Raw genomic sequence first — 13,783 nt, 5'->3', positions numbered from 1 at the left:
ATATGGAAGATATTTTTGAGACTTTTAATGATGGAGCGGAAAGCTTATTTTGTGAGGATTCTGCTGTATGTATCAACTTTGTTCAATTTCAACGGTTTTCGCTACAATAAGCGAATTAAACTGATCGAATTTTTAATCGACAAGAGCACATACGACCTATTCAAATCGAGCTCCAGAATTCTCCTGGCAAATTATCGTCTATTTCATTGGCGTGAACAAAAAAGAGTTTCTTGTTTTGTTTTTGTCGATTTGAGATGATGGATTCGCTCGTTTTTCACCACCTCTCACCTCTGTGCTCGCATTGCATTGAGATTTGAAACGGGGGTCAAACACACACGATACACATGTGCCTGATGCTGCCCATCCTTCCCAGCCTATTCGCGTTTGGACGTAAATTTCGACACATGTTGAGAAGTTGCACAATAGAAGTGGCCTCACCACAACTGGGGCATCTACTTGTTGAAAGGTTCAATTCGACTAGGTACCGACAGCCGGAGAAGTCATTCCATTCATGCGGAAGACGGGCAATTTGCTTCTTGTCTTCACTTCGAGGCACGGTAGTTGATCGTCGCTATGTTCGAGCAATGTAAGTGTTGTATTTTTTTCCTTCTGTTTTGGCGTTTTTTATGCAACGATAAATTAAAGTGTTTGAACCAAAACGGGGCCTGTTTTTCTTCTCTTTAGAGTTATGCCAATTTGCTAGTATTTTTCCGCCTGACTGAGAGAGAAAGAGGAAAAAATGTGTAATTTAGGTGTTAGTCCATTCATTGATTGGCGCAGTCACTACTCGGCAGTAGGCAATGCGCGGTGGACGACACAAGTGGTGAAAAGTGTATCGGCGTAATCAAAACTGTGGCGCCGCTAGTCAGTCACTCTGTTGGACTTCACGCCTAGAGAGACAGGAAAAAAGCGTAATCGTTCGAGGCCAATGATTTGGTACGCGTTGCATAACTTCGATTCTAACATCGAAAGTCCAAAATGGAGCATAAGCTGGCAGGTTCAGACGAACTGTTTTAACATTAGATGGTGGTCTACCAGAGTTTAGTGATATTTTGCTGCACGACAGGTTAAGATCATATTTACGCTTCCTAATACATTTTTATGAGCTTTTACGCTTACTTGGCTTACCGGTCAGACTGAAGCCTGAGTGTCCTTTGCTGTACGTAAGAGTCGTCTGCATTCTACTCGGCCCATGGCTATGCGTCTCCAGTTTCGCAAATCGTCCTCCACTTGATCGATCCACCTAGCTCGCTGCGCACCATGCCTTCTTGTACCGGTCGGAGGCTGCCCTCGAGAACCAATTTAGTCGGGTTGCTATCCGACATCCTGATGACGTAACCGGGTGGGTCACCGTAGTCTCAAGGGTGCGTTGGTCCTGCACGTAGAGTTCATATTTTGTGCCCATAGAGGACTAATCAGCGTTTTGTAGATAGTTAACTTCGTGTTACGGCGAATTTTATTCCATCGTGGAGTTCTGCAGAGTCCAAAGTAAGCTCGATTTCCTGACACAATGCGTCTCTGAATTTCTCTGCTGGTGTCGTTATCGGTGGTCACCAGTGAGCCCAAGTACACAAATTACTTGTACTTTGTTTTTTTTTTTTAATTTTTATTTCTGTGTATTTTAACTTAAGCTAATTCTACACTTACTTGTACTTTGTCTTCGACACATTAAAGTCGAGAACCAGACTACCAGACGGTGCACATGGTCAAAATTTTTAAAATATTAATTATTGGGTTTCTTATTGATGTTTAGACTACTGTGATAATTTGAGAATCCACTAAATCATCATTTCCCAGCGCTGGCAGCGTTTTGTTTAGGGGAATTGTGGGTAAAATGAACAGGGTGTTGTTTTACAGTTATTAACGTATTTCTGCATGTTTCAACGATTTGATTCTGTGTGATAACTTAAATCATTATACTTCTGCTGATCTTGAACTTTTGAATTAAATAAACTACTTGATTATGACGAAAATATCAAAAGCCATGCAAAAAATATGCTCTGATGTAAAATTGAGCTTATTTGAATTAAGGTCAATTCGTATGTTTTTCGCAAATTATGACATGTGTGATCCCATATGCCAATAATGTACTTCCAAAAGATAATATTCAGTTAAAAAAAAAAAGGTTACGCTTTCCATAAAATTTTTAGAACAACTTAAAACCAGAACTACTTGGGGGTAAAATGAACAGCTGGTTTAAACTTCATCCATTTTTTTATAAAACTTTGTGCAAACTCGGTATATTGAAATCTGTAACACATATTTTGACACAACTAGTGCAATAATTTTATAAAAAAACAACCCTGAAAAACACACGGTTTACAGTTCATTATTTCTTCACAATAAAGACATTCTACCTACTGTAAATGATTGTAAGATGTAGGAAACAAGTTAAAGTTGTAAGACAACTGATAATATGTTAAGTTTTACTCTGTTATACAGGCCTAAAGTACTCATTTGCTTAGGGTGTCCATTATGCCCCTAATACCCCTACATTAGTACACTATATTCAGATATCGTAAAAATATAATTTTCATCTCACTGCTAGTTGAATTGATCACGAAAGTACTACTTTCAAAAGTAGGGCTCTCATCTATAAAACCACTTCTTCTGACAAACTAAGCTTGTAAAATAATTCTTTTTTTAAGGTGGAATAATGTATAAAAGGCGGATTACTGCTACTTTTAAACATTAATGATAAATTAATTCAAAAAATCTTCAAATAACATTTCACTGTATTTAAAACAGTGAAAACATTTTTTTAATCATGCAGAATAACTTTACACGCTATCTACACTTATGAAAAAAAAAAACGAATTTTACTACCAATTCTAGGTGGATTACTAGGTGGATTACATTAGTGATAGAGTAAAGTGGGGCAAAAGTTCGAGTGGGGCAAGAGTTTCTTTTGAAGTTTTTGAGCGCAATTCCAATTATTTTTTTCGGGTGTCAAGGTTGTTCGAAACCTTTTTAAAGAAGAGTCTTTCACTCAAAAAATTATGAAAATTGATCAGTGTTTTGAAAAGTTATGACAAAATGTTGGTTTTTGATCGAAAAAATGTAATTTGCGATGGTCCTTCCAACGCATGGATTGGATTTGTAATGAAATCGAACTCGGTATTTTATTTTGGGGCGTAACTAGGTATATTTTGAAGATGCTTTAGCATGTATAACTTTTTGCAAAAAAGATTTGGAAATCATATTTAACACATAATGGGGCAAAAGTTCGAGTCATGTGGCAACTTCAGGTAAAAACCTATTGTGTAAAATGTATATATCATCTCTAAAAATAATGGAAGTAGTGAGAAAATGCGATCAAAGTCGAAAAAATGTGTTGTTTTATCTGAATTTGGCGGAAAACTACTAATTTTTGGTGTAGTAAATTTAACCCTGGTTTGGGTAAAATCCAGATCGAACTTTAAAGTGTATTCCAGTTCCAACATCAAATATTAATTGGTTTCAGGTATTTCTATTATCAAAGTGTCAACATAGTGTGCTACGGTTAGCGAAATTCCACAAACACTAGATTCGAACTTTTGCCCCAGTGGTGGGGCAAGAGTTCGAATAAGACGCATACATACAAAAGGTGTTGTAACTCAAAATTGAAAAGATATTTGGCGTAACTTTGTTCAGCAAAATTTTAGCTCATGGATGGTAGAATCACCACACGGTATTCATTTATTTTTATTTGCATCGATTTTTTTCAAAAAATTGAATTTTCAACTAGGGTCGAACTTTTGCCCCACCTTACTCTACCTAAAAAGAGGGCTCTAGCATACCATATAACTTATTCAAAGATATCACACCAAGGACCTGGGATCGAATCCCAACTCCCGACAAACTCACAACATGAGAGTTCTTCCTTCGGAAGGGAAGTAAAGCGCAGGTCCCGAGATGAACAAATCTCGTTAAAACAGATAGAAAAAAAATATTCAGAGACACTAATCCTTCAAAATCAACTTTAAAGGTCCAACATTATTATGATCAGGAATTTGGGGTGGAAGGGAGTTTCCTGGAGGTCACAAGCAGGCATGGAATCCTCCTCAGAGCAAAACAAGAGAACAAAAAATCTACTCCGTGCTCCCGCATTCAAAGCTAGAGCGTTTTTTCTCGTTCTGTTTCCCCTTCCTGCTTGTAGCTTGTGACTCCGAAAAACGTGCGGATTGATTGCTCAAAAACGTGCGGTTCCTCAAAATTGAGGCACTTTGTGCACGCCGGGAGTGAACATGAATATGTTTGTGATAACAAATCATTTATTAACAATTTCGCAAGTCTTTATGTGTGCAATTATGTGATACCGCCCGATCGGCGAGCTCATACTGTGAACAACGCCATAGAAATTGTCACCAACTTACCGGGTTCCTCAAAATTGAGGTACAAAAAAATTACACTTTGTGTTGATTCTAGTGGCTCAACGTTTCTCTTTGTCTCGCTCCCGTTTTCTCTTTGTGTATCGCTCCCGCACCAACGACTTCGGTAGGAACGCACAAGGATAAAAAGAGCAAAAACGTTCATTTGAGGCACATTGTGGGAGCAAATAACAAGCCTGGTCACAAGGGCATTTCAACGGATCTCAGGGGGTACAAGGAAATCTCAATGGTGTCTCAAAGTAGTTTAGGGGGATACCAGGGCGTCTCAGTTGCGTTTCAGGGGATCTCAGTATAGGATTCAGAGGACTCTGGGGCATTTTAGGGGGTCTCAGGGCCGTTTCAAGATGCCCCGGCGGGTTTCAGGGAGTACAATGAGGTCTCAGGGGGTTCCAAGGGTCTTACACACTTAAATTAAATCGCCGACCTCAGCAAATGGATTGCCTACCCGGGTAGAGGAAAAGAGCTCAATAATAGCATATTTTGATATCGATATCAAAAAGAGATATTTAAGTAAAAAGAAAATCGTGTTAAGTACTGTTCCTTTTAATTCCACTAAGAATTTGCATCCTTTGACAGATACGTATTTCGATCTCAACTGTAAGGTCGTTTTCAGTGTCTTGTACTTGACTCGACTCGACTGACAAGGCACTGAAGACGACCTTACAGTTGAGGTCGAAATACGTATCTATCAAAGGATGCAAATTCTTAGTGGAATTAAAAGGAACAGTACTTACGATTTTCTTTTTACTTACAGGTATTCCACTAACAAGCCCAGTGATGTTGGTTTGATTGATATAAGAAATAAAAGATCTTAAAAATAATATCAAATATTTTCACTCGTGGAATATCATCATCATATCATATTTAGAACTTATTTCGGTAAAAGTTCCATCATGATGCCGTCCAAACTTTGCCAATATTTCGGTAAGGTAGCATCCATTTATTACGTAAATTGTCATTTTTTTACACCCTCTTCTCCCTGCGTAACGCTTTTTTGTATAAAAATCTTGAAATTTTTATATGGACCGTAACGCTTGGCCGTACTCCATCCTGCCCTAGAGTGTTATGTAATTTGTGGACGATGTCCAAGCCAACTTTATATTGAGATCTAGGCAAAGTTCACCGAGGCTCGGTAATGGTTTACTGAAATCTCGGTTTACCGAGAATCAGTAAATATTTTCCCAAGATTAATTTCTGAATTGAAGTATGCACGGGGCGCTTCAGGTTGTCTCAGGAGCGTTTCAAGGTGTCCCACGGGCATTTCAGTGGGTCACAGGAGGCTTTATAGGGGTTCCCGGAGGGCGTTTGAGGTGAATTTTGAGACTACCAGGAGATCTTAGGGGCGTTTCGGGGTATCACAGGGGTTTTAAGAGGGGTTTCAGTGAGGTTAAAAGTGATATCAGGGGAGCTTCAGAGGCCTCAGGGGCATTTCAGGGTCTTAGGGTGGTCGCCGGGTTGTCGCCGGGGCTTTTGTAGGAGTTCTCCGAGGGGTTCTAAGTGACATTTTAGGGAGTCCCAATGGAGTTCCAGAGGGTGTCAAGGGTGTGTCAAACGGCCTTAAAGAGTGTCAAGGGTGCTCCAGGGTATGTCAGGGGCATCTCATGCGGTCTCAGGGGGTTTCCGGGGCCTCAGCGGGTTCTGTGGAGGTTTCAGGGGGTCTCAGGAGCACTTTGAGGTTTTTCATGGAGGTTTCAAGCACGGCCCTGAAGCTCCATGAATCCTCTTTAAGCCTATTGCAATGCCTCTGAACGGGAATTAATTCCCCTTAAACAAATCTCAAACCCCCCTGAAACCCTTTGAAATCCTCTCCAAAGCGCACCTACAACTACTTGAAACCATCTTAAGCCCTCCTGTAGCCCGCCAAAACATCCCTGAAAGCTCCTGGATTCTTCTCCTCATAGGCCCCTCTGAACCCCAGGGAAGCTCCTTGGCTTAATCTCAAAACCTCCAAGAGATCTATAGAATTGTTTCGTTCAATTAAAATGCTGACTTAATTTATGAACAAAATTCCCTCCTTTTATGCCCTGTTTTAATTTATGTTCATTTTTGTGTTATGCACTCTCATTTCATTGCATAAAAAGAGGTTCCTGTGTTCCGCTCTGCGTCAAGATCCGACTTCTACGTTTGTCACCTTTGGGGGTGGAAGCTCAGGTAAAATATTATCTCCTGGGCGCCCATTAAAAACACCACCCCCGGCGAAGACTGGCGCTCGAGCCTAGCTATTTAGCACTGTAGTTGGAGGAAATGCCAATGCAGAACCCGTAGCTTCCGGGAAGGTAGGCCCAGCTCCCTGGGTTAGTGGGTTGGTGTCAGGCCCTGCGAGCCAGCCGTAAAAAAGACTAGCACCGGAAAATCAACAAGAGAAGAATGCGAACCGATACCAATGGCGACGACCACAGCGACGAAAAGGGACTTGCGATTGGAAGCTCGGTACGTGGAACTGCAGATCTCTCAACTTCATCGGGAGCACCCGCATACTCGCCGATATACTGAAGGACCGCGGGTTCGGAATCGTAGCGCTTTTTTTTTTTTTTTTTTCTTTATTATAGTGTTTTTTAACTTACGCTAGTTCAACACTTTGTCAAGTTATGGGTCACCAGAAGGGTGCCTCAACAAGGGAGCGCCAGAGGGGCGTCTCCGAAGAAGTAAAGGTGATCCTGAGGGGAAAACCTTCCGAGCCCAACCACGGGGTCTCGCCGATAACATTTAGGGGGCACTAGGACATCTACAAATTTGTTATTATATACACAGTTAACAGTAATGAAAGGCACTTGTACAACGTATAGGAACAGCAAAAAAGGTGGGTTAAAAGTAATAATTCTGGAATCTCCAAAATGCCAGAATGGCAAGAGAGGAAGCGCTGGTCCGTGGGGTGGTGTGATGAGTTTTCTCTTGGAAATCCAACTACTTCTTGTTCGATGATTCGGTGAGACTGCTGCGGATATTGCACTTTCGAATTAAATCTGGTCGTACAGACCAGCATCTTTTAGAAAGCATATGAGTGATGCCAAAGCCGCTTTATCATTTCCTAAAGCGTCACGGATACTGCCAGAGATCCCATGGATATTCCGGGGAAACTCGTACAACGGGCAAACGCAGATTACGTGCTCCACGGTGTTGCGTATATCACAATACGTACATATTCGGCGAAAAGGGCCATCACCACTCATACTATGCGAGAAACGCGAATGCCCAGTCCTTAGACGCGATACTATTCTTTGCTCCTTTAGTAAGGGGAGGTCTTCCCAGCGGTCGGTTGAAGGCTTAATCTTTCGCAAGTACGGTGAGTTCTGTTGGGCCCATTCGGTGTTCCAGGATTCCCTGAAGATTTTCGCTAGCCATCTTTTTACATCGTCGAACGGAACACTTTCGTTGTAGCGAGGCAATGAGTGGCCGGAACCTGCGAGATGATCAGCGGTTGTATTTCCGGGGATACCACAGTGCCCGGGAATCCACGCAAGGGTAGTACCGGGCAGAGCGTCGAGCAATATGCCTTGAATCCAAGGGTGCGTAGGTTTCTCCGACTGCAAAGCGGACACAACGCTTGCCGAGTCCGTTAGGATAATTATTGGACGGTTAGATGGTTTGGTGGCGGCTATATACACGGCTGCAGCTTCCGCTGAGAAAACCGAGCAGAGTGGTGAAAGACTCTGGCTGATGGACATATTGGGACCGCAGACCCCGATGCCGACGCCAGCGACAGACAGCGATCCGTCGGTGTAGCGGTGATCATGGTAAGGGTAATTGGAGCGTAGCCAATCTAAAACGGTCGCTCGAAGTGCGATTGTGTTGTCCCCTGCACGGAACTGGTTTGCGATCGTGTTGTCTGTGTTTGGTTTGGGCGAGTGCCAACAACTATCTCCGTTCCAGTGGATCCTGGCCACTGCGGGGAGATCTACATTGGCGACCGTACGGAGGATACTGTTCCCCTCATTGAGGAGGCAGATCCTTTCATCTCCGGTTGTTTTTTCGATGATAGCTGCAGCTTTTTTGCATATTGCTGCGGATATAAAGAAGCGGAAAGGAAGGAGACCAGCTTCCGCACAAGCAGAGTCGGCAGGCGTGGAAGGGAGAAGTCCAGATATGGTGCGAATGTATCCATGGTACACGGGTGCGAGGGTTGTTATTAGACGGTTCTTGGCAGGACTCGTAAGTTCAAGACCGTATGTTAACCGACTGTCGATAATCGCATGCGCAACGCGAAACCGGATATTTCGGTTGTTCGACCGATGGGGACGGGAGATAGTACGGATTAAATTGAGCCGTGTACGACAGTTCTGCTTGACCGAGTCAAAGTGCTGCCGGAAGGTGAGCCCACGATCGATGATTACACCAATCACTTTTACCGTTTTTTTGGTGGGAATAAGCTGCCCGTCAACGGTGATAGGCACGGAAACACGATGGTTTGAGGGGCAGACGTGGCATCGTACACTTTTGGAGGCAGATAACTCAAATCCTACTGTGGATGCCCATTTGAAAACGGCGTTAACAGCCGCTTGCGCTTTGATCCGGACCCGAGTTGGTGTTTTGCCAGATACTACGATAAGTATGTCATCTGCGTATACGAATACGTAAATTCCTTTCGGCAAGTTGTTGAAGATACTGTTCATGGCAATTAAGAAGAGTGTGACAGCTATCACCGACCCCTGCGGTACGCCGGTTTCTTCGGAGAAGGATTCGGATGAAGTATCTCCAACAGCAACTCGGAAGGAGCGTCCAGACAGGAAGTTCTGAACGAATCGAACTATATGACCGCATAGCTTCCATTCAACTAGTTGGCGTAGAACTAGTGGTGTCCAAGTCCGGTTGAAAGCTTTGGACAAGTCCAGTGAAACGATTTCAGTGTGTAAGCCGTTCGATTGTGCTGAGTGAAGGACTTCTCCGAGCTGGGTAAAATAGGTGCTTGTTCCATGGCCAGCACGGAAAGCATGCTGTCGATGATCCAGTAGGTCATGGGATTCCAGAAATTGTTTCAGCCTTCGGTTTGCCATCCTCTCCATCACCTTGGAAATGCAGCAGGTCAGGGCGATTGGTCGGTATTTGGAAGGATCGCGAGTATCCGTATTTATCTTAGGAATAGGAACGACAAGGCTCTCACTCCATTCCGAGGGGAGGGTGTCGGTGGTCCATGATTTGTTAATAAGCTCCAGTAGGTGTAACTTTCCCGAAGGGGGGAGGTTTTTAAGGAGGGGATAGCCGATGCCGTCCGGGCCAGCGGATTTTTCACTGGAACACTTCAGCGCGAAAAGGAGCTCACCGAGAGAAAAAGGTTGATTTATCTGCGTATTGTCTGGATCTTCGGGGACGATATAGGATGTTACTGAGTTGATAGTAGGTTGTGTACGACGCTTGAAAGATTCGTTGTAGTTACTGATGCTTGACAGACTGGCAAAGTATTCACCAAGGGCCTTGGCTACTGCAGGGGGGTCTGAGATGGGTGTGTTTTGAAGACAAAGGGTCAGCGGTTTTGTCTGTCGTTTCCCACTGATGGAGTTTATCCGGCTCCAGAGATCAGCTGAGGTCTGCGATGCGTTCATACTTTCTAGAAACATCTCCCAGCTCGTATATTTTGCATCTGCAATTACCTTCTTGCATTCAAGATGCGAAAGTCGGTATATACGCAGAGCTTCCTCTCTGTTTGGGTGGCCCGTAGGGATGCGCTTAACGGCACGCAATGCTTTCCGTCTAGCTTTAACAGCCCTCCGAGTTTCGTCCGTCCACCAATTTAGGGCCCTACGACCTGGTTGGTTATTTGTGCGAGGAATGGATGACTTGGCAGCTTCATTGATTGTATTGGCAAAGACTGTCCAATTTGTTGGCTCTTGATTCCGGGCTAGGTCACGAAATGTTCGTTGATAATTGTCCCAATCGGCCTTCTCGTAAATCCACCTTGGGCGTCGAGTGATCGCCGGCGGGGTAGCCATGGTAGTTATCTGTATGGGGAAATGGTCACTACCGTAGAGATCGGGATTGACATTCCATTGAAAGCGGTTGACGTGCGACCGACTCACCGCTGTCACATCAATGGCCGATGAAGCGTGGTTGTTGAAAAAGGTGTTGGATCCATCGTTGAGAACGATGAGATCATGTTCTTCGAAAAAGTGCAGTAGCGAAGTTCCTCTGGCGTATCTGGCGAATCGTAGCGCTGCAGGAGGTGTGTTGGACAGGATCTATGGTGCGAACGTTTAGAGGTAATCATACCATCTACCAGAGTTGCGGCAACACACGTGAGCTGGGAACAGCTTTTATAGTGATGGGCGACATGCAGAGGCGCGTGATCGGTTGGTGGCCGATCGACGAAAGAATGTGCAGGTTGAGGATCAAGGGCCGATTCTTCAACATTAGCATAATAAACGTGCACAGCCCTCACTCCGGAAGCACTGATGATGACAAAGACGCATTTTACGCGCAGCTCGAACGCGAGTACGACCGCTGCCCAAACCACGACGTCAAGATCATCATAGGGGATCTAAACGCTCAGGTAGGCCAGGAGGAGGAATTCAGACCGACGATTGGAAAGTTCAGCGCCCACCAGCTGACGAACGAAAATGGCCTACGCCTCATCGATTTCGCCGCCTCCAAGAACATGGCCATTCGTAGCACCTTCTTCCAGCACAGCCTCCCGTATCGTTACACCTGGAGATCACCACAACAAACGGAATCGCAAATCGACCACGTTCTGATTGATGGACGGCACTTCTCCGACATTATCGACGTCAGGACCTATCGTGGCGCTAATATCGACTCCGATCACTACCTGGTGATGGTTAAACTGCGCCCAAAACTCTCCGTTATTAACAACGTACATTACCGGCGGCCGCCCCGGTACGATCTAGAGCGGCTGAAGCAACCGAATGTCGCCACCGCATACGCGCAGAATCTCGAGGCAGCGTTGCCGGACGAGGGTGTGCTCGATGTGGCCCCTCTAGAGGACTGCTGGAGTACAATCAAAGCAGCCATCAACAACGCAGCTGAGAGGTACGTAGAACGGAGTCGACGAAACGATTGGTTCGACGAGGAGTGCAGAGCGGTTCTGGAGGAGAAGGATGCAGCGCGGGCGATAATGCTGCAGCATGGAACCCGACAGAATGTGGAGCGATACAGACAGAAGCGGAAGCAGCAGACCCGTCTCTTCCGGGAGAAAAAGCGCCGCCTGGAAGAAGCGGAGTGTGAGGAAATGGAACTGCTGTGCCGTTCACAGGAAACACGCAAGTTCTACCAGAAGCTCAACGCATCCCGCAAAGGCTACGTGCCGCAAGCCGAAATCTGCAGGGATAAGGACGGGAGCCTCCTGATGGACAAACGTGAGGTGATCGAAAGGTGGAAGCAGCACTTCGACGAGCACCTGAATGGCGAAGAGAATGTAGGCACGGAGGATCAAGGCAGCGGAGGAAATTACTATGTTGGTGCAGCAGAGGACGGGAATGAACCAACTCCCACGCTGAGGGAAGTTAAGGATGCCATCCACCAGCTCAAAAACAACAAAGCGGCTGGTAAGGACGGTATCGCAGCGGAACTCATCAAGATGGGCCCGGAAAAGTTGGCCACCTGTCTGCACCAGTTAGTAGTCAAGATCTGGGAAACCGAACAGCTACCGGAGGAGTGGAAGGAAGGGATAATCTGTCCCATCCACAAGAAAGGCGACAAGTTAATGTGTGAGAACTTTCGAGCGATCACCATTTTGAATGCCGCCTACAAAGTGCTATCCCAGATCATCTTCCGTCGTCTTTCACCTAAAGTAAATGAGTTCGTGGGAAGTTACCAAGCCGGTTTCATCGACGGCCGGTCGACAACGGACCAGATCTTCACCGTACGACAAATCCTCCAGAAATGCCGTGAATACCAGGTCCCAACGCATCACCTGTTCATCGACTTCAAAGCGGCATACGACAGTATCGACCGCACAGAGCTATGGAAAATTATGGACGAGAACAGCTTTCCCGGGAAGCTGACTAGACTGATAAGAGCAACGATGGACGGTGTGCAAAACAGCGTAAGGATTTCGGGTGAACTATCCAGTTCATTTGAATCTCGACGGGGACTACGGCAAGGTGATGGACTTTCCTGCCTACTATTCAACATCGCCCTGGAAGGTGTTATGCGACGAGCCGGGCTCAACAGCCGGGGTACGATCTTCACGAAATCCAGCCAATTTGTATGTTTTGCGGATGACATGGATATTATTACTAGGACATTTGGAACGGTGGCAGAACAGTACACCCGCCTGAAACGTGAAGCAGCAAAGGTCGGACTGGTGGTGAATGCGGCTAAGACAAAGTACATGCTGGTAGGTGGGACTGAGCGAGACAGGACAAGCTTTGGCAGCAATGTTACGATAGACGGGGATACTTTCGAGGTGGTAGAAGAATTCGACTACCTCGGTTCCTTGCTAACGGCTGACAATAACGTGAGCCGTGAAATACGAAGGCGCATCATCAGTGGAAGTCGTGCCTATTATGGGCTCCAGAAGAAACTGCGGTCAAAAAAGATTCACCCCCGCACCAAATGTACCATGTACAAGACGTTAATAAGACCGGTGGTTCTCTACGGGCACGAGACGTGGACGATGCTCGAGGAGGACATGCAAGCACTCGGAGTTTTCGAGCGACGGGTGCTAAGGACGATTTTCGGCGGCGTGCAGGAGAACGGTGTGTGGCGGAGAAAGATGAACCACGAGCTCGCTGCACTTTATGGCGAACCCAGCATCCAGAAGGTAGCCAAAGCCGGAAGGATACGGTGGGCAGGGCATGTTGCAAGAATGCCGGACAACAACCCTGCAAAGTTGGTGTTTGCTAATCATCCGGTTGGTACAAGAAGGCGTGGAGCGCAGAGAGCACGATGGGCGGAACAGGTGGAGCGTGATCTGGCGAGTGTTGGGCGTGACCGACGTTGGAGAGCTGCAGCTGCAAATCGAGTATTATGGCGGCAAATTGTTGATTCAGTATTATCATGAATTTGATGTTAACTAAATAAATGAAAAATGAATGTTTGTCACCTTTCTGGACTCCCATCAAACCATTTCTGGATCATGTGTGAGCGGGTACATATATGTACCTTCTCACTTCCAGCGCTGCAGTACTCACTGCTCCGTTGATTAATGTCTATAGACACGAAAAGGCTTTTGGAGGACCATCTAAGCAGGATTTCTATTTTGGGCATTTCTATTGGTGCCCAAAATAGCAGCCACAGTCCAAGTGATTCGGCACCCTATGAGTTATGTTTCCAAATTAAAAAAATAATTAAAACACCCAATTGCCTCAATTTATTCAAACTAACTTTAAGCTAACATCACAACATTAAATTAAATTGCTGATTAAATTATACCTATTTTTGCCCGAATAATGTTGTACTTCCCCATGAATCTCTAGTATATAATTATTGCAATAAATTAATCGAAATCACTTCCACTTCCC

At 45.1% G+C, this 13,783-nt stretch overlaps 1 protein-coding gene across 7 annotated transcripts in view; it reads left to right on the top strand.

Annotated features, from left to right (window-relative positions):
* The window catches only part of LOC109404762 (LHFPL tetraspan subfamily member 3 protein), a 79,392-nt gene that overhangs the window by 31,429 nt on the left and 34,180 nt on the right, over positions 1–13,783 (top strand). The gene's annotated exons all lie outside the window — the stretch shown is intronic.

The sequence above is a fragment of the Aedes albopictus genome, chromosome 2 (genome assembly GCF_035046485.1).
Source record: "Aedes albopictus strain Foshan chromosome 2, AalbF5, whole genome shotgun sequence".
Lineage (NCBI taxonomy): Eukaryota > Metazoa > Arthropoda > Insecta > Diptera > Culicidae > Aedes > Aedes albopictus.
This window is presented reverse-complemented; position numbering and strand designations above follow the sequence as displayed.